Raw genomic sequence first — 22,622 nt, 5'->3', positions numbered from 1 at the left:
TGGCCGTCTCATGTCTAAAGTAACAGAATGTAATATTGACTTCTTAGAAAATTAGAGGTATGGCTGAGAATTTCATTTATGCTGGCAGCAAATTATTAACACTATAATAATAGCAGGCCAGCATATGGTACTTTGTCCTTACCCATAACTATTTTACATTTGGGGACAATGTATACCTTCAGATCAGCGGCACTGCTATGGGTACCCGCATGGCCCCACAGTATGCCAACATTTTTATGGCTGATTTAGAACAACGCTTCCTCTGCTCTCGTCCCCTAACGCCCCTACTCTACTTGCGCTATATTGATGACATCTTCATCATCTGGACCCATGGAAAAGAAGCCCTTGAGGAATTCCACCATGATTTCAACAATTTCCATCCCACCATCAACCTCAGCCTGGTCCAGTCCACACAAGAGATCCACTTCCTGGACACTACAGTGCTAATAAACGATGGTCACATCAACACCACCCTATACCGGAAACCTACTGACCGCTATTCCTACCTACATGCCTCCAGCTTTCACCCTGACCACACCACACGATCCATCGTCTACAGCCAAGCTCTGCGATACAACCGCATTTGCTCCAACCCCTCAGACAGAGACAAACACCTACAAGATCTCTATCAAGCATTCTTACAACTACAATACCCACCTGCGGAAGTGAAGAAACAGATTGATAGAGCCAGAAGAGTTCCCAGAAGTCACCTACTACAGGACAGGCCTAACAAAGAAAATAACAGAACGCCACTAGCCGTCACCTTCAGCCCCCAACTAAAACCCCTCCAACGCATTATTAAGGATCTACAACCTATCCTGAAGGATGACCCAACACTCTCACAAATCTTGGGTGAAAGGCCAGTCCTTGCCTACAGACAGCCCCCCAACCTGAAGCGAATACTCACCAACAACCACATACCACACAACAGAACCACTAACCCAGGAACCTATCCTTGCAACAAAGCCCGTTGCCAACTGTGCCCACATATCTATTCAGGGAACACCATCACAGGGCCTAACAACATCAGCCACACTATCAGAGGCTCGTTCACCTGCACATCCACCAATGTGATATATGCCATCATGTGCCAGCAATGCCCCTCTGCCATGTACATTGGTCAAACTGGACAGTCTCTACGTAAAAGAATAAATGGACACAAATCAGATGTTAAGAATTATAACATTCATAAACCAGTCGGAGAACACTTCAATCTCTCTGGTCACGCAATCACAGACATGAGGGTCGCTATCTTAAAGCAAAAAAACTTCAAATCCAGACTCCAGCGAGAAACTGCTGAATTGGAATTCATTTGCAAATTGGATACTATTAATTTGGGCTTGAATAGAGACTGGGAGTGGCTAAGTCATTATGCAAGGTAGCCTATCTCCCCTTGGTTTTTTTTTTTTTTTCCCTACAACCCCCCCCCCCCCCCCCAAGACGTTCTGGTTAAACTTGGATTATTGCTGTGCACATTGTAAGATGAGCTATTGCCAGCAGGAGAGTGAGTTTGTGTGTGTGGTTTTTGGAGGGGTGTGTGTGTGTGTGGGGGGGTGGCGGTGGTGAGAAAACCTGGATTAGTGCTGGAAATGACCCACCTTGATTATCATGCGCATTATAATGAGAGGTTTCAAAGAGGGATGGGCTATTACCAGCAGGAGAGTGAGTTTGTATGTGTGGTTTTTGGAGGCGGGGGTGTGTGTGGGGGGGGGGGTGAGAAAACCTGGATTAGTGCTGGAAATGACCCACCTTGATTATCATGCGCATTATAAAGAGAGGTTTCAAAGAGGGATGGGCTATTACCAGCAGGAGAGTGAGTTTGTATGTGTGTCTGTGGGGGGGGCGGGGGGAAGGGTGAGAAAACCTGGATTTGTGCTGGAAATGGCCCTCCCTTGATGATCACTTTAGATAAGCTGTTAGGAGCAGGATAGTGGGGTGGGAGGAAGTTTTGTTTCATGGTCTCTGTGTGTATATAATGTCTTCTGCAGTTTCCACGATATGCTATGCATCCGATGAAGTGAGCTGTAGCTCACGAAAGCTCATGCTCAAATAAACTGGTTAGTCTCTAAGGTGCCACAAGTACTCCTTTTCTTTTTTCTTTTTACGAATACAGACTAACACGGCTGTTACTCTGAAACCTGTCATTAAAAAAGCAGTTGCTTTGACACGCTGAGTGACTAAGAAAATCGCATTACTCTTGAGAAATGGGAAGCAGCAGAGCCTTAGAATCTCTCTTTAAATCAGTGACTAGTGTGGCAATTTCTTGTATTAGTGGTAATTTTTGGTTAAAATTAGTCACAGTAGATCCATTCCACCATGGTTAACAACACATATGGAAATTATCTAAAGAGAGAGCAATATATGGTTGAAAGACTGCATTAAAAATCTTTTGTTAAGACTATATGGACAATATCCTCAACAAGTGTAAATTGACACAGTTCCAGTGAAGTCACCAGCTAAAGATTTGGCCCTGTTTTTTTTCCTATCACCCGTACTGATACTGAGTAGTGCCTTACTTGATGAGTAGTCCCATTGACATTTCAGTTGAATTACTCACTAAGATACTAGTCAGTATGAATAGGGTAGCAGAATCTCTCCTCTAATTTTTACAGAATAGTAAGCAAGTAGAGAAAAATAATTAAATGAATGAATGTATGTAAAGAAGCCTTGGTGTAAAGGCAGTATAATACCACTGAGTAATGAACATGTTTAAAATATAATTTATGGTTTTGACCAATAATAAAAACTATTTAATCTCAAAAATTAAAAAAGCATTTGCAGATTACAAATAATGTTCATTTTACATTTACTTAAGTACAGCTGTCTTACCTGACTTTCATTTGACCACTTTATTGTGAATGGTTATATCTGCAATAAAAATAATTAAATAGGGAGTCTGAATGTCTGTCTCCTTCATAAACGAAGAGGAAGAGAAGAGGGGGCGGGGAGTATAGCTGGAAAATATTTAGTAAACCAGGAATGATTCATCGTCAACTGATGGATGAATGTAAACATGGGGGGAAATTTTCAAAGAAAAAATTAAGTTAAATGAATATTACATAGGTACATTGAGATGACTGTGAGAATACACTGTCCCTAAAAGCTGGAACAACTTATGGGAAATAATCAAGAAACAACAGAGGTTTCTGTTCATAACCAGTTTTGCTTTAGGGCCTGATCCTGAGAAATGCTGAGCAGCCACAATTCCCATTGGATGATGTTTGATTACCTTATAGACATGGTTGGACAAGACATTACTACAATAAAACTATAAAAGAATACATTTCTATATAAGGAAGATCAGTTGAAGGCAAAGTAATTTGTAAAAACAAATATACACAAGTATTGAAATTCACATAGGTGGCATATAAAGAAATAACACTTTCACAGGTTAAAATGAAGGATGTATAAACCATGAGGGATTTAGCATGTAGGCATGTAATATGCTACTTAATCTGAGATTAGGAAAAAAGTATTACTTATGGATCTGATGCTAAGTGTGTGAAAATTTAAAAATAATTAAAAGAGGTATTTTAATTATATACAAGAAACTTAAGTTTTTTCAAATAGGATACAAGAGGATAGTTTCTTATGGTATTTCAAAAACTGAAAAAAGCAATGAGGCCCAATGAAATCCTGGATCTGATATTGACTAACCAAGAGAAAATGGTAACAGCTCTGAAAAAAAGGAGGGAATTTTGGAGGTTATGATCAAAAGCTTACAATATTTCTGGTGCAAGTGATGAGATAGAAAAATGGGTAACCATATTAGGAAATGAGGTAGAAGGAAGATGGGAGAGTTTTTTTAAAAAGTGGAAACCATGGTTTTACAATGACACTACAACAAAATATGAAGATTTTTTTAAAGATTTGGCTGAAAGGATGGTTGGCAAAAGTAGTGAAATTAGTTAAATAAAAAAAATTATGAGAAATGGAAAAGAACAGAGATTGAAATGATTAAATTTAATCTTACCATCATATAACTGCAGATATAAAATAAAGGGGAAAAAACCCTAAGAAGCCAAAACCAAGAACAAAATGATGCTGGCTGGGGAAGCCCAGTGATATAAGAAAAGTTTATTAACAATATATTCAAAATAGACATATTTTAAAAAAGGAACTGCTAGAAAGCAGAAAGAAGTGAGTAAGAGTTCCTCAAATAACCCAGAACTTCAGTTTTTCCTTTGTTTTCAGTAGGGTATACCGACTAAAAGAAAATATGAGCTTTTTGTCCAGGAAACAGGGAATTTATTAGAGAATATAGCTGGAGAGGCCATAAACAAAAGGGTAATCAGAGAAAAATATAGAAAAGCATCTGAAAAATTAAGGTCCAGATTCCCTGATCCTGTTCTAACCATTTTGCGCCATGCATGCAGCACAAAGTGGCCAGAATCTGACTCTAACTAGCCAGTTGAGAATTCTCCTGCTACAGAGCAGTTGCCCCCACAGCCCTGGCATTAGGGGTATGTTGAGGACATGACATAGTGTTCCTGCACTCCAGCAATTTTAAGCTGCATATGGTCCCTTAGCGACCATAGCCAACTGGCATAAATTAAAGCAGCCCATAGGCCGCACATGGCATATTTGACCATGGTCTGATATTAAAGTGCTAGTGGCAAAACATCAATATAAAAATGACCTCATCCTGCATACTACTACTATAGTTTTTCCATAAATTTTAAAACAGGGACAAGCAATAATATGTTCCCGTGTTACTAATAAAACCTGTGTAACCATTTTACAGTGTTCCAATGGGTGGTGAGATTGCTACCACGTTCCAGGTAATAGATTGGCCTAGCAAGGTCACTGGTTGTCTTCATCAACCCTTTTCTTTCCCCAGGTTATATAAAATGCTGTTTAGGATATGTAGTAAGGGGGGAATCTATTATAATTACATTAACAGCCTAGTATAAATTCTAAGATTAACTGATTAAACTTGAAGACAGCAAAATCAGATGGGTGACAAACATGCAGGAGGACAGGAAATGTAAAATGATCTCAGGTTTTGGAGTGTACGCAGAGGAGTGAGGATCACTTTAAAAAATGTAGTGACGCATTTAGGGAGAGGAACTGAACAACATAAATACAAATCTGTGGCCTGATCCTACAAAGTGATTAGCTCCTCTTGACGACTGCTGAAGGCCTCAAGTCCCATTAACATCAGCACCTGGCAAAATCAATCCCCTAGATAGCTATCTAGAGAGAATCGAGGTCAAGAAAGATATTGGAGTAATAACACACAGGAAACTAAATATATCATAGTGTGTGTGAGGGGAGAAGCCATTCCTATACTATGTATAGGAAAACATAAAACTAGGGAGTCAATGAGTTAATGGTGTTACTGTACATCATTTTGGTATAACTGGGTCTAGAATAGTGCATATACCTTTGATTCCAACAGTGAGTGATATACAGATATTTAAAAAGAAGAGAGAAAACGCAACATCAAAAAAATGTTGAAATAGCACCCCTGAAAAGTTGCTAAATCTATCTCATCTACAAAAGAGATGATTTAGGATGAACATGATTATTTTTCAAATTCAGGATAAATATATATAAATGAAGGAAAGAAATTATTCACAACTATAGAATATTATAGGAGAAGTGACCTGAAGTCAAGGAAGGAAAAGTCAAGGCCAGATTTTAGGAGAGAGTTCTCAATAGTAAAAACAACTGCATAGTTGGAAGTGGTAAAGCCACCATCATGGCAGATATTCAAGAATAAGGTAGATAAGACATTAAGGAGAATATGATGTAGATGTGAGTAGTTTGCAAAAATTTCAGGACTCTGACTGGATGAGCTAAGTAGTCTTTTCTGGGCTGTATCTTGCCATCTACCATATGTGCAACTCAATGGGGAACAAAACAGTACTACAGTATGGTGCTATGATGATCTGACTTTGATTAGTTCTGGCATCAGAAGATGTATGTCACTGCAAACAATAGCTATTATAAAATGCATCAGAAAAAGTAGGATTATATCAGTGGTACAATAAATTAGAACTTTATACATATAATTAAATTAAGAGAAAAAAGAAGTAAGCTTGTCAATGACTGTAATATTACTTATTTAGCCTAAGAGTATTAAAATAAATACATTTTATTTGGTGGGTATTTAAGTGGGTATTCATGATAAAATTCTGATGTTATGACCTCTCATAAAGATAGATTCAGAAAATAAGACAGTCAACTAAAGAATATGTAAGTTTTTTGCTTCTCTCTCAGAATACTGGTCTGATTAATCTAAACCTGCTTGAAAATGTTTGTACTCTTTAGTTCCTGTTTTCAGGAAAATCTGTCAGATTTAGAACTACAGAGGAAGAGATCCTGAAAAAAATGGGAGGAGCTATGGAAGATCATGTAAATACTTAAAACTAGTTGCTAGTATAAGAAGCAGAACTTTGCATTAGAAAATCCTTCATCCTAGAAAACTCTAAAACTACATCCCCAGCAAATCAGATTGCTGAAGATTTCAATCTGGAAATTCTATTTCTGCATCTTCTAACCATCTACTAAGGAATATATCTTCTCTTGTATATAGGAATAAAGGAAAGTTAAACTGCTGGAGGCAGTATGCAGCCATTAGTGGAAAAGTTTCATTTCAGAGAAAAAGAGAACTATGTGCCTGATCCAGTGCCCACTGAAATCTGTAGAAACATTCCTGTTGACTTCATAGGCATTGGATCAGGCCCTGTATAAGTTAATAAGAAAGACAGGTCTCTCTTGTTAACCAGTCTTCTGACAGTACAGCTTGTATTTTAAGAAACACAACACAGTATGAAGGAGAAGATTGCACTGAGGTACCATAGTGTTGGATGCTTTATAGATAAATAGATTAGATTAGCTAGAAGAACTACTAACTTTTAGGAATACATTATTAAACTAACCTGTGCATAACCTGTATTTATGAATATTAAAAAGCAAAACCTAACTGCAGAAACTACATCTTAGAAAACATTTTCATATGTGATTGTGGGTATGGCTTGCTGGTCTATGCAAATGAAGTATGGCAAAGAAGCAAAAAATCTAAGCTAGATGTGGTCATAAGCCCATGCCCAGCAAGGGGGTAAAATGCAGAGCCTGGAGACTTAGGCAAGGTTCATGTTTGCCATCCTGATTTATGTTTTAGTGGACTGAGCAATGGAGGCCTCAAATGACTTGACCAGTTACTTACGATAAATGAATGTCAAAGCCACATTTGCTTATATTTATTTGCAGTTTTTTAAGATTTTTGCAGTAAATAATTTGGAGATTCTTGAGAGAAACTATCTTTGGGGAAGAGAAAATGTAAGAATAAAGGAGACTTGTGTGAAGACAGGAATCTGGAAGTAAAATGTCAAGAAACACTACCACTGCAACATTTGGTGCAATATTTTGGCCTCCTTTGTTCATAGTTTTTGTATATAGTGTGGAATACTGCAGCCCTTACTCCGACAAAACTATTGAAAAGTATGCTCAATTTGGTGCATAATTATTAGTTTGTGGTTAAATAAAATATAATTATCTGACAAAACTCTGGAGTGTGGTCTGATCTTTTCTTACATTTTGTCGTATAGCTTTACTCATTCTAATATATAAACTTTTATTGGTAGACGGTTCCAAACCCATGTTGAATCAGCAAAAAGCAAGTTAGAAGCGTGTTGCACACTAAAGATCAATGCACAGTCCAGATCAGTGGTGGGCAACCTGCAGGCTGCGGGCCACACGCAGCCCGTCAGGATAATCTGCTGGCAGGCCACCAGACCATTTATTTACATTTGCACTTCACCACCCGCAGCTCCCAGTGGCTGCAGTTCACCGTACTCGGCCAGTGGGAGCTGCGGGAAGCGGCGGACAGCACGTCCCTGTGGCCCGTGCTGCTTCCTGCAGCTCCCATTGGCCAGAAATGGCAAACTGTGGCCACTGGAAGCTACAGGTGGCCGTGCAAATGTAAACAAACTGTCTGGCCGCCCACCAGCAGATTACCCTGACAGGCTGCAGGTTGCCCACCACTGCTCCAGATTGATAGACGGAAAAAGTCTGTGATCCCTAAACAAAACTACAACTGGTCTATGCTTATTTTTACCGTTTGTGGTTAAAGATTAACAGCCTATGTGTTGTTTTGTTTGTTTTTTTCATGGTAAATAAAGGCAATTAGTAATACAAACAAAACCTAAATACAGTAAAAGTATCCATGCATCTGGTCCTATGATAAATTAATCATCAAATAAAATTAGTTATTTTACTAAATAAAATGGTACTAAAAAAAAAGTGTAGTTCATATTTCTGTTCTAAACTTCAAGATTTTTCATTTTGCGGCACACAAACAATACTCAAAAATATGTGTAGTGCATGTTATCAGCATTCATGCCCTTGATGTGTTTTAACCAGAATCACTCTTATACTTGAGCTGGAGCCTAAAATATGGGACAGAAGAATATAAAAGCAGGGATACTTAAGAAATGAGAATAATTTGCATAAATTGTCTATTCACAATATTAATACATGTCTTTTTTTATTCATTGTATGTAATAAAATTAATTTTGAAGTTAGAGAACGTGAGAGAGTTGTCCAATGATTTACTACTGTGCAGAGCAGTGTGGCCTAATGAATAGGGCACTAAAGTGGCACCTCTGGGATCTGAATTTATTCCTAGCTCTGTCAGTAGCCTGCTGTTTTACTTCACCTCTCTGTTCCTCAATTTCCCCATCTGTAAAGTGGGGGTAATGATACGTTCCTCATTTGCAAAGCACCTGGAGATTCACTGATGAAAAGTGCTGTATGAGAGTCAGTTATTATTATTCCTGTGAGAAACAGTAACAGCATAAACCTGTTAGCTGCTTCAAGTCTTATACATTAAGGACAAAGTCAATCATTAAAGTGGGTGTTTTAATTAAAAAAAAATCTTTTAAGGTATTTGTTCTTGTGCTTTTCCTATTAAAGATAGTTAAGTCCCAAAGAGACTGCGAAAAGCTACAAAAGGATCTCACAAAACTGGGTGACTGGGCAACAAAATGGCAGATGAAATTCAATGTTGATAAATGCAAAGTAATACACATTGGAAAACATAATCCCAACTATACATATAAAATGATGGTGTCTAAATTAGCTGTTATCACTCAAGAAATAAATCTTGGAGTCATTGTGGATAGTTCTCTGAAAACATCCACTCAATGTACAGCGGGAGTCAAAAAAGCAAACAGAATGTTGGGAATCATTAAGACAGTGATAGATAATAAAACAGAAAATATCATATTGCCTCTATATAAATCCCTGGTACGCCCACATCTTGAATACTGTGTGCAGATGCGGTCGTCCCATCTCTAAAAAGATATATTGGAATTGGAAAAGGTTCAGAAAAGGGCAACAAAAATTATTAGGGGTATAGAACAGCTTCTGTATGAGGAGAGATTAATAAGACCGGGATTTTTCAACTTGGAAAAGAGGCAACTAAGGGGGGATATGATAAAGGTCTATAAAATCATGAGTGGCATAGAGAAAGTAAATAAGGAAGTGTTATTTACGCCTTCTCGTAATACAAGAACAAGGGGCCATCAAATTAAATTAATAGGTAGCAGGTTTAAAACAAACACAAGAAAGTATTTTTTCACGCAACGCACTGTCAACCTCTGGAACTCCTTGCCAGAGGGTGTTGTGAAGGCCAATATTATAATGGGGTTCAAAGGGAGCTAGATAGATTCATGGAAGATAGGTCCATCAGTGGCTATGAGCCAGGATGGGCAGGAATGGTGTCCCTAGCCTCTGTTTGCCAGAAGCTGGGATTGGGTGACAGGGCATGAGTCACCTGATGATAATCTGTCTGTTCATTCCCTTTGGGGCACCTGCCATTGGCCACTGTCAGAGGACAGGATACCGGGCTTGATTGACCTTTGGTCTGACCCAGTATGGCTGTTAAAAATATATATATTTAGTCATTATTTGGATAATGGAGTGGAAAGTATGCTTACAAAAGTTGTAGGTGACACCAAAAAGGGAGGAGTTGCAAGCACTTTGGAGGACAAGATGAGAACTCAAAAGGACCTTGATATATTGGAGAATCTGTCTGAAATTAATAAGATTAAATTCAATAAAGACAAGTGGAAAGTACTACACATAGGAAGGAAACTCAAACGCAAAACTATAAAATGGGGAATAACTGGCTAGGCAGTAGTACTGTAGAAAAGGATCTGGAGGTTATAGTGGTTCACACTGAATGTGAGTCAACAATGTGATACAGGTGCAAAAAAGGCTAATATTCTGGGGTGTATTAACAGCCGTGTTATATGTAAGGTTTAAGAGGTAATTGTTCTGTACTTAACACTGGTGAGGCCTCAGCTGGAGTACTATGTCTAGTTCTGGGTGCCACACTTTAAGAAAGATGTGGACAAACTAGAGAGAGAGTCCAGAGGAGAGCAACAAAAATTATAAAAGATTTAGAAAACCAGATCTATGAGGAACAGTTGAAAAATTGGGCATGTTTAGTCTTGCAAAAAGAAGACTGAAGGAGGACCTGGTAACAGTCTTCCAACAGGGCTTTTATAAAGAGGACTGTGATCAACAGTTCTCCGTGCTCACTGAAAGTAGGACAAGATGCAATTGGCTTAATCTTCAGCAACGGAGATTTAGATTCGTTATTAGGAAAAACTTTCTAACTATAAGGATAGTTTAGCATTGGAATAGGCTTCCAAGGCCGGCTGCGGAATCCCCATCATTGGAGGTTTTAAAGAGCAACTTAGAAAATTGGGCTAAATCAGATTATCTTGAATGAGATCGTCATGAACTGGGAGATACTTACCATCAACCAGATTGCCTTGAGCAACAACAGGAAATTAAAGCTCTTCTGCTCTAAGCATAGAAAATACAGGTATTCTCATATGACTAGTCCATCACATCATAGAGATGTTTCTTCATTTGTCAAGTATGCTTCCAACTCCAGGGGACCTACTGATCTGTCTCAACCCAGAGAAATTAAAATTAGCAATATGGAACTTTAAGGCCTGAACCTCCTTCAGTTCAGCAATTCTTTTTGACTCATGGATGTCTTTCTTTAATCAAGGAATTAATTTATGTTCAGAATCTACAATCAACTATTTCTGTGCACAGATTTCAGCATCTGAGGTGCTCAAACTTGCTAGATGCAGACAGTATAGCAATTTACCCTCACATCTCAAGATGTATCAAGGCCATTCCAAAGTTTCAGCCATCAATTAAATATCTTATGGCTTGTTGGAACTTAAATTTGCTTATTTCTACGTTGATGGAGCTTCCATTTGAACCGCTTTCTAAAGTTGCTGGGTTTTTTCCCTTTCAGTGAGTCACATTTTCAGAGAGAATTTGAACTCCAGAAACAGTTTCATTTCAGGAACGGTTTCTTTATTTTCTTAATAAGATAGTCTTCTTCGTAGCCCCAGAGTTTCTCCCTAAAATAATCTTATCTTTTCATATTATTCACTATTCACTTATTATCCCATTATTCACCTAAGCCTGTCTCATCCTAAGGGCATTGAAGTTTCACTTTCTGGATGTGAGAAGGGCCAAAAAATGTAATCTAGAAATGATGGAAGCCTTTTGAAAATAAGATACTTTATTTCTGGTGTATGCTGGTTAAAAAAAAAGGCAACAGAGTATATAAAGCAACCATATCCAAATTGGTTAGAGCAGCGTATTATTAAAGAAAAGCAGATAATGATAAGAACATAAGAATGGCCAGACTAGGTCAGACCTGTGGTCCATCTAGTCCAACATCCTGTCTTCCAACAGTGGCAAATACCAGATGCTTTGAAGAGAATGAACATAACATAGCAGTTTATTGAGTGATCCATACCTGGTTGTCCACTTGCAGCTTGTGGCTGTCAGAGACTTAAGACATGGGGTTGCATCTCTGACCATCTTGGCTAATAGCCATTGATGGACCTATTTCCATGAACTTATCTAATTCTTTTCTGAACCCAGTCATAATTTTGGCCTTCACAACATCCCCTGACAACGAGTTCCACTGGTTGACTATGCATTGTGTGAAGTAGTATTTCCTTTTGTTTCTTTTAAGCCTGCTGCCTATTAATTTCATTGGGTGGCCCCTGGTTTTGTGTTATGTGCAGCGGTAAATAACATTTCCTTATTAACTTTCTCCACGCCATCTAGGATTTTATAGATCTCTAACATATCCCTCTTTAGTTGTCTCTTTTCCAAGATGAACAGTCCCAGTTTTTTTAATCTCTCCTCATCTGGAAGCTGTTCCATCCACTAATCATTTTTGTTGCACTTCTCGATACCTTTTCCAATTTTAATATATACATTTTGAGATGGGGCGACCAGAACTGCATGCAGTATTCAAGGTGTGGGCATACCATGGATTTATATAGTGGCATTATGGTATTTTCTATCTTATTTGTCCCTTTCCTAATTGTTCCTAACATTCTGTTAGTTTTTTTGACTGCTGCTGTACATTAAACAGATGTTTTCAGAGAACTATCCACAATGATTGCAAGATCTCTTTCTTCAATAGTAACAGCTAATTTAAACCACATAATTCTGTATGTGTAGTTGGGGTTATGTTTTCCAATGTTGCATTTATCAACATTGAATTTCATCTGCCATTTTGTTGACAAGTCACCTGGTTTTGTGAGATCCCTTTGTAACTCTTTGCAGTCTGCTTTGGACTTAACTACCTTGAATAATTTTCTCTCCTTTGCAAATTTTGCCATTTCACTGTTTGCTCCTTTTTCCAGATCATCTATGAATATTTTGAACAGAACTGGTCCCAGTTCAGCACTCTGGGGGACACTGCTATTTACCCCTCTCCACTGGGAAAACTGATAATGTATTCCTACCCTGTTTTCTATCTTTTAACCAGCTACTGATCCATGAGAGGACCTTCCTTCTTATCCCATGACTGATTACTTTGCTTAAGACCCTTTGGTGAGGGACCTTGTAAAAGACTTCCTGAAAGTCTAAGTACACAATATCCACTGGATCACTCTTGTCTATATGGTTGTTGACCCCCTCAAAAGATCCGTGGGAAGAGAGAAGTAGAGTGTCTGTGACAAAATTTGAAGAACAATGACCTGGGCATTGATCCATTCATTTACAAAGAATTACAAGGTGGATATTGTTTTCTTGTTTGATTGAGCCTTTAGTCACCAAGGTCAGTAGTCTGCTATGAAATCTTATTTCCTTCCTTATCTTTCCCACTCTTCATCCCATTTTGCTTGCTAATTCCCAACAGCCTTTCCCTTCAGACTGATAGATTTTTATGTATGAATAAAAGGACGATTTTGCTATTACCTGCTAATTTGTCTTCTCATAACACAGACTCTATCAGTACAGATGATCCTTCCTTTCAGTTAAAATGTTTGCCACTTTGCAATTGGTTTGTTATAATTATCTGTTAATAGTAATGATACCTAGCACTTATAGAGCACTTTTCATCCACAGCTGTCTCAAAGCTCTTTTAGACATTTTGGGTGAGATTCTGCGCTGCTTTTCTAAGAGACACAGCACAATACTCACAACCCAGGTGGGTCTGAGGTGGCTTTAAACGACTTTTGCATCCTCTCGATCCTGGGCTGCTGCACGGCCCCAGGCATAATGCAGACAGCCTCAGAAGCCTAAATTATGACAGTCTCCCTGAGCAGCCCTCTGAGCCAAAGTGCTGCTCAGAATCTCTGCAATGTTGAATCTCAACCCCTGACAAATCCTCCCACCTCCAGGCATGCCCTCCTGCTCCAGGGCTTTGGAGAGGTTCCTCAGAAGGCAGCCTTATGACTGTTTTCCTCAGTTCCTATGCCGGGGTATCCTACCCTGGCCAAATAAGAGGCTTTTAGAACCTCTATACACTTTTCTGACCCTTTTACCCAGCATAAAAGGCCAGAGCCTGGGGTGTCACCCATTGTAACTTTGAAAATTTCTTTCTGGAGAGGTGACACACTATGAGCTCCCTTCTCAGGGGGAGCTTTAACTCCAGATCTTTCCAGATGACCTAGCTCTGTGATCTTTAATGGCCATGGTTAACTCAACAGTCTGCTTCCCGACCAATGAGTTTTATGTCAAATATACAGTTAAACAAAATGTTCCTAATTATTTTAAATTTGGTGGTGTTTTAGACTTTCTATGGCCCTTGTCACTGTAGTATCTGAATGTCTTTCAGTATTTATGAATTTAGCCTCACAATACCCTTGTAAGGTACAAAAGTGTTAATCAACCTCATTTTATAATTTGGGAAACTGAGGTGCAGAGTGGCTAAGTGTCTTATCAAAAGCCACACATGGAAGTCTGGGAAAGAGCGAGGAATATGATCCCAATCTCAGCTCCCAACCCTGTGTCTTGGCCACAAGACCACCCTTCCTCCATCTTGATGTTGATGTAACATCACCAGTAGAGTTCAGTTGGAAGTGTCAGAGAGAGCTGTAGCCAGCAATCTGCAACTTCTGAGGATCTAAGGGAATGGGGGTGAAGGGAACGAGGTTTACATTCCTAATGCGTCAATTAACCCTGCTTATTTGAGGATATTCAGCAAATCATATTAAAGCTGCTTGATTCTTGATTTTATATTTGCAGGTCACCTTTGTCTACAGTGCTGATACATATAAAAATGTATTGTTTTATGGCTCTCATAAGCATGAAGCGTACAAACTCTGTGTCTAAGGTAAGTTAATTAACATTCTATTTGGTATCCCTCCCTAAAAAATATTGCACATGTACAGAGAAATACTCAGTATCTAGCTGAAGGCTCAATTCTGTCTTTGAGGCACAGTCTTGAGTACGGGGTGCTGCAGAGCATAGCAACTTCTCAGGGGGAGCTCTGGGAGAAAATCTCTCCAAGAGCTCCCCAGTGCGCAGGCAGAGTGTTCATGCTCCACTAGCTCTTAGCATAGCAGAGTACGCTCCCTTCTCTGCAGCTGGCCGGGGATGGGGGGTGGGCGGGAGGAGAGGGGACGACACGGACGGACACGACATATAGCCCCACCTCCTCCTTCTGGGGCTGGTTCACTCCCCCGAATTCAGAGACTACAGTTCTGTCTGCACCTTCTGAGGAAGGACTCTTGTGCACCACCGTTCACAGCCCCTTTAGCCCTCCTGTAGACATGCAAGGCTGGGCTCAATCTAGCCTGTATTACTATATTAATAGGAACCGTATATACACTTACAGTACTTTTATGAGCTTCCCCCTCCTTTCCATATTCCCGCATTGGCATTTGAGTCGTTCTAATGCTTTAAGTGAGAAAAATCTGTAGGAGTTACAAAACGCAAATAATTATATTAATTATTTAGCATTTTTCTTTTTGGCTCTTCAGCAGTATTTGTCCTACAGATCAGCATTACAAAACTGAGATGAACTAAAGTCCAAACCGACAGGTAGCCTTTACTCATGCAAATAGTCCTATTGACTTTAATGGGACTTCTTGTGTGAAAAGGGTTTACAGGATGAGACCCTATAACAATTCATAGATTTTACATGGAAAGGTTGCCAAAAATTCGTATTTAGTCAATAGTACATGAAGATTGTAACACTCAATCAAACAGTATCATATAATGGATATTTTGGGTGAAATTAGTCATTTTAGTAAGCAAAGGTTGTTCACATGCATGTAACATTCAATCAGTAATAGGCAAATTAAAAGTTAAAACATATGTAAAACAGTAGTTTAAATACTGAATATTGAATTGAAATATTCTGGATTTTGCCAGTTTGTCTTAAAAGTGAGGAGTTTTTTAAAGTTTTCTGCATTTATATTTCTTTTTTAAATCTTTCATGTAAGGTGGAAAATGTATATTATTCACTTGATAGACTTTTTGAATTTTCCTAATTTGCATTTATCTTTTATACCTGCCATGTTGGAATGGCTACTTTGTGATCTGTATTATGTGCATATTTGTAGCCTGTGTTAAGTGCATGTTTATACATTTTTTTAAAAAAGTGCATTATTTAATACCCTGCAATTGCTAATATCATGTACAATATTACATGTACAGTGATATTCAGTACTGTACAGTAATATCATGTACAATATTAAGAACGACTATACATATATAATAGAAATCCTTATTAAAAGCAATTATACATATGTAGTAGTTATCTTTAAAAATTAATCTTGCCAGCTTTACTTGCTTTTATTCTCAAAATAGTAAGTATATGACTCTGTTATGGAGCATTAATGCAGGACTTGAAAATTATACTAGATATTTAATGGTACTAGTCAGAGGACTACATCCACAAACCAGAAATAGATACAAAAGAGGGGGACAGGGAAGAATGGATGAAAGATGGAGCTCCCTACCATAACCAGTTACTAGAAATGAGAGGGTGTACAGAGATTTCTATAAAGATATTGCATATAGTTGCCAGTCAGTACGAATCATAACTGTCATCCCTTTATAGCTTCTGGAAAGGAAAAGGGAGGATTCTATCCCTTCTCCACTTTTCGAGAGCATTGTGGCTTCTATGAGAGGGTGGTTGAGTCTGTGCTACTTTACTTCTCCCTCAGCCTCCATTTCTTTTATCTGTTCTTTATCCCCTAATCCCCTACCCCTATGAATAACTGTAGTACCTCATTCTGATGTTAATAGTTTTGCCAAACAGGTACACCAATATGATATTGATATTACTGACAATTTCACAGTTAGTCATAAGACTCTGAACTACAGAAGTTCATCTCTGCAGAGCCTTCTTAATTACACTTTGCTACTACTTGATAAAGTGATGAGCAGCAGCAGAGGCACTGGAACTGTCTGCCTGCAGACCCAGGAAGACAACACTGCATCAGTTAACCCTCCAAATGTGAACTATGGTAATATTCACAACATAGAGAAGAGAAGTGTACTTTATTTTTTAAATGAAAGCTGCAGATGTTAATGGCTTAAGCTCTTATGCTTACCAGAGAAATTTTTTTTACTCTCATTGGAAAGTGGATGAATAGATTTTCCAAGTGCTGCATTAATAACACATAATAGACTAAATGTATTCTTTCAGTAAACAAAAGTCAGATATAGAAATAACCTGATTTAGCTTTTGTTTTAAAATTTAGAGGTATATTCTGTCCTGTTTCAAATACAAAAATCTCATTGATGAGAAAAATATGACCCTCAATATTTGCTCCCTAATAGCTAAAATTAAAGGAGAACTAGAGTTTTTTAAAGGGCTAACTGTGTTTTTATGCATGAGATGCCCCAAATAGTAAGGAGTGGAAGGGCATTTAACAAATAATTAAATGTAACAAATATTTTCTCCCCTATTTCAGGTACTCTGAAATTGCACGGACTCACTGCCAACCACTGTAAAGTCACGGCTACCACTGAACCCTGCTAGAGCCTGGAGCTGATGCATAAGGGCTCAAGTATATGACTTTCGTTATATGTCATGGGTTTGTAATTTTTTTTGCAAAACCATACTGTTAAATAATAATAATTCCTGCCACTTACTGGCACAACTCTTGAGCGGAATCACAGTAGCTGTGACATTGCAGCAGATCAGCGGTCCACTGAAACAAATTTTAGAAGTCTAAAAAGGGGAATGGAAGGGGAGGTTAATTTGAAGTTAGTCATGTGCTGAATATCCCACTTATGCTTATTTGCTGAGGTAATCACAAGAAAAAAAGTAACTCTTTTAAAAAATAAAGTTTGTATTTTTTAGAAAAACTCCAGAGTATTATCTTGAATGAACTCTCAACATTTTGTATTTTAACATAAAAGTAATTAATAATTACACACTGTACATATGGAAATACAGATTTGATCCTCATAATGAATTAATACAATTTAGTTTTCTTTAATGTGTACGCTACAGGGCGGATTCTAAATTCCAGTGTATTTTTTACATTTAAAACAAATGAGACTATTTATGAGAGTAAGGATATATATGTGTAATACAGAAAGTATGCATATTTTATTTACTGAACACTAGTGCCTTCACACAACCTATTTTTGTTGACATTTGTTTATTTTCTCTGGGAGAATGACAGATCTGCAGTACAACATAATACCAATCCAAAGGCCAGAGTTTCAGAGCAGACTGGATTTCAGGTAAATAGAAACTGACCCCATAGTGACAGTGATGGCCCCACACTTCCTGCTTCAGCTTTTGAAAGACCTCCCCACCAGCTAAGTCATTAAACCACTTCTTGTTTCCAGACACTGACGACTCTGGAATTTATTTTACACTGCTACCATTCAGACTACTTACAAGGACAGAATGAACTGTTCTAGGCCCAGATTCTCTGATGCACCAAAGCTCTGGTAAATGTAGCAGAGTTGGGGAGCCATCCAGTAGCTGGTTATAGCTCTCTGATCTCTGCCCAGCCCTGTCTCTGGTACAAGTTAGAGCACCCTAAGGGCAGCTCTAATTTACCCAAGCTGACATTGATCCCTAATTGACTGTCCACCACCTGAAGATAGCTGGAGTGCAATGATCTTTAGGCATAGTTCCTAGGATGATGTTGCAAAAGTAACCTATGATGGCTCTTTGCCTGCTGGGACTTACCCACATCAAGGGAATCTTCAGCAAGTGAGATAAAGGGCAGTTTTCATCTTTTTGTCCTAATTCTCACCTGTTTTTTGTATCAAATCAGAAATTATGAAATGCTTGGAAAAGTGCACATTAGATTTCTTATGAAGGTATATTAACAAGAAGACAACAATAATTTACCTAATTAAGTATATGCTGAAAAATGTACGAAGTTATCTACTTGGTTAATGAAAGTTAGTGTAGTGTCATTGATAGCGTGTTACTGTTATTAGTATACCATAATCTGAAAAGGTGTATGTACTCCAATCTTGTGCAATAAAACATTTGGAAAACAACAAGGCTTATAAAAATGTAACCTTATTAAAAATATCTAAAATTTGAAATCCTAAATGTGAAATGCATGCTTTCTTGTTTAGAGGAAATAGAGCAAAGATACAATATAACAGAGAAAGCTAGCAGGACAAAGGAGATACTATTGACTCATTCCAGACTGCCAATTTAGCAGCTCAAACTTAGCTTCCTTTTTACTTTTGTAACAGTAGGGAACTCAAAGCTTTTCTGTCTATTTTCTGCACAAACAGAAACACCCAAACTTCAAAAAGTAATACACTACTTTGAAGAAACCAAAACCATCAACAAGTTAAAAACTGTATGTACCACTAACTGAAGTCCATGATTCTTACAGTTTCCACTGGGTAAATGTTTATTATTTAGTTGTATTTTTAGGTTACTGCACTAGAGAAAAAAAAGTTTTTTTCACCAAATATCACTGTCTGTAAAACACTTTTTGTTGTTTTTAGTGTGATATGGATTTATTGACTTTGCAGTGGGTAAGTACTACTTCAGTATTTTGACAAATTTAATAAATGAAAAATTGCCTTTGATGTCTCAAGTATACATTGAAATATGTTGGTAATCTTATAATGTTAAAATGATAAAATAGGAAAAAATAAGATAGGATGTGAGGATTAATTTTTGGACTCTGTATTCAAACATGCTTTTCTATTATTTTTAAATGTTTATTTTGTGCAGAGATTAACTTTTGAACTAAGGTGTACCATGTATTGTCCTCTGTCACAAACCTACTATGACTGGCCAGTAAATGTCATTGTTCCTGTCATTTGTATAGTAAGTAATACAGTATCAAAAGTATATTCCTAGGAATTTCGCAACACTAGGATGGTTTCCTGTGTGGTCTATCTTGTTCATATAAAATTTTTGAGACAGCAGTTTAGCTGTTCTGTGTCCAGAAATAAAACTTAAATCTCTTATGATAAATTGCTTCCTGAACAAACAGTATTTGTTTAAAATGTCCAGTGTAAATTAATCATCATTATGTAAAGCACCCAAACATGGTATTAACTGTGATACTAAGGTAAACATTTCAAATGTTAGAAATCTAGTTTTACAACAGAGCTACTTTACAGTAAGCAATACTTTTAAATGTAGAGGCAAAACAATGGATTTTGTACTTGTTTATTACTAAATCCTGAACTGTATTAGTACACCTTCTGGAGCCTTTAGAATGCACCACCTGTGATTCACATTTCCTTTAACATATTACCAAAAGACAGACATGTTGGGAGCTGTTAGAATATCTCTCAGTTATTAAGATTTGTGCAAAGCTTGAGTGACCAGGCTTTTTTTTTTTCTTGTTATAACAGAGGTAGGCTAAACAAACAGAACTAGCATGTAATGAAAAGCTCCACTCATCATAGATGTTGCTATTTTGAAAGGACTGAAATTAGATCATTTTAAAATCATGATCCAGACTCAGAAAAGGCAGAAAAACAGGGCCCAGTTAGAACCCATCCCCCATTTCTCCAAATACAGAAAAGCTTCTGTGTGACTCTCAAAAGTTTGCTTATCGATTTGAGAGCAGAGCCCCACCCTTATTGAAAAACAAACAAACCAACCTCCAGTATTGTACAGGAATGACCCCAAACAGCGGTACGTTTAGTGGTTTGGACTATACTGTAGCACACTAGAATTCTTTCCTTATGCTGACGGCTGCTATTTAATAGACGATGCAGGTTTTATGGGTAACAAGTCCCTTCATGGCTTTATTGTCCAACCTATAAACTATTCCTTCTGCCAAGCTGTTGCCGCTCAGTTTCTGGGTGTTGGGAGCCATGTAATGGAGACAGATGGAAGGTGGAAGTGATATAGGATGAGAGAAATAGGCCCATGAGTTCCAGAGGCTACTGCCAGGCTACAGGCTCTGTCCCTTGTCTTGCTTGTGCAAGACTGGCTCTGGTGCCTGTCCCCTCCCTAGCTAAACAAAACCGCTTGTAACTCCTGAATGTTATTGCACAATGGGAGGAGGCTCCTTCTCAACAGGGCTGGTCAGTGTCGCCTCCCTCTTTCGCCCGCCCTCCTCCTGGCTCTCTGGAAGGAAGTGGGGATCACTGGGCACTTTCCTCTTGGGGTGCTATGGAAGCCAGAGCCCTCATCGCCCCTTCATACTGCACAGCGGCTTCCTCCAGGATCCAGGGGAGGGAGAAAGGTGGGAGGGAGCCAGCGGAAGGGCCCGCCGCCTGCTGTTGTCAGGGTGGCGGTGACTTCATTCTTTTCTTAATATAGAGTCGGTTGTCAGGCTCTGGACAGAGCCGGGCTGGAGGGACTGGCTGTCAATCAAATGACGTCACAATACGCTTGCGTGAGCACTGTAAACACTAGGTTCTGGTCATTATAGCTCTGTGTGTGAGGGCGCGCGCGCCTGGGCTGCTTGTCTCCCTCTGTGTGCCTGGGACACTCTCAAGCACACTGTTCCCTTCCCCTGCGCTTTCTGTGAGAGCAATGTCATTGCCTCCATGATCTCTCACCGTGTAGAGCTCAAAAGGTAACATAATTGGAGGGGGGATGATGTAATTCTCTCCCTGGCCAGTAGCTGCCTACGCTTACACCGATCCTCTAGTTACAGGGGAGGGGGTTTATCTGCACGGTATTAGCTGCCCCCAACATGCCGTGGAGACTGGGGGAGGCTGACCCCCCAAGCAAGCACAAATGTACTCCCTTTTAATCCTGAGTGATTGTGAAAAGGTGGAAGATCCTCTCTGTCTCCAGCTCCGGCAGCAGATTGGGTAAAGGCGAGCCCAGTACGGCGTGTGTTCAGTAAACACGCCGATGAGCTCTGGCGGTAAACAAATCTCCTACTAGCCTTTTTAACACAGCAACTTGCTTCAGGCAGCTCCCCCTAACACACGCACGCACACACATTTCCCTTCTAACAAAAGCCTGTTTAATATTGGTTAGTGCGTCAGCTTTGTTCTGTAAGCGGCAGTAACTATCCCTATTTTTATAACCTATTGTAATATGTGACAGTTGATATCCCAACTAACCCAGCTCCTCACCACACACACACCCCTACAGTATGAGACCCACGTACACTCGCATGCCCCTCCAGTTCAGTGACAACAAACCACTATGGCTTAGCTCCCGCTCTGAAATCCCAGTCCCTCTTTATTTCCTCTCTATCCCTCTGCCTTTGCAATGTAGCAGATAGAAGAGCAAGAATCCTCCCTCCCCCCCCAAAAGGAAATATCTGAATTGCACTTACTGATCTGTCAGAGGAGGAAAAACACCCTTCTTACTGTAAAGCAAAATAGCCAGTTGCAGGACGCTGCCAGTATTATGAGAAAGCGAAGATAAATCTTCCAGTAGCGATATTACCCCTAGATTCGGCTGTTTAACCAGAAAAAAAATTAAAAATAACAACCCCCCTGTTGCCTTTTTTGTGCAGTTTCAGCAAAGCTGCGAGGAAGTTGGTCCTTTTGTTCCACTATTTATAGATTGCGTCAACATTGCGAAAAGGAGAAGGCGGAGCAGTGGCACTTACTCCTCCGAGAGAGAGGGAGAAAAACCCAGCACACACGCGACCTTAAGTACACAACACTGCGACCTCCTCCTCTCCTCCTCCTCCACCACCCCACTGAGCAGCGCCAGAGATCAGATTCAATCACGTGTCTGAGGAGAGCACCAGCCTGCCCAGTGCCTGCTTAGTGCTGCCTTGCCATGCACAGCAGCAGCAGGGAGAAGCTACTCTCCCCATTCTCAGGGACTCTGGAGCTCGCATCCAGGTTATGCTTTATATGTGCAGAGGAATGGATTTCCCTGAGTGTCACCCACTAAGCTATTACAAGTGCATGCCACAGTGCCCACTGCTGTCACTTCTATGTTCTCC

The 22,622-nt window shown here is 39.1% G+C and overlaps 1 long non-coding RNA gene across 1 annotated transcript in view; it reads right to left on the bottom strand.

Annotated features, from left to right (window-relative positions):
- Positions 1-22,289, bottom strand: part of LOC141991965 (uncharacterized) — a 63,029-nt gene extending 40,740 nt beyond the window's left edge. The window contains exon 1 of the long non-coding RNA XR_012640503.1: positions 21,999-22,289. This is a non-coding gene — a long non-coding RNA (uncharacterized LOC141991965). The remainder of the gene's footprint in view (positions 1-21,998) is intronic.
- Between the last annotated feature and the right edge of the window lie 333 nt (positions 22,290-22,622).

This window comes from Natator depressus, chromosome 1 (assembly GCF_965152275.1).
Source record: "Natator depressus isolate rNatDep1 chromosome 1, rNatDep2.hap1, whole genome shotgun sequence".
Classification (NCBI taxonomy): Eukaryota; Metazoa; Chordata; order Testudines; family Cheloniidae; genus Natator; species Natator depressus.
The sequence above is the reverse complement of the archived record's forward strand: the minus strand, read 5'-3'. Positions and strand labels throughout refer to the sequence as shown.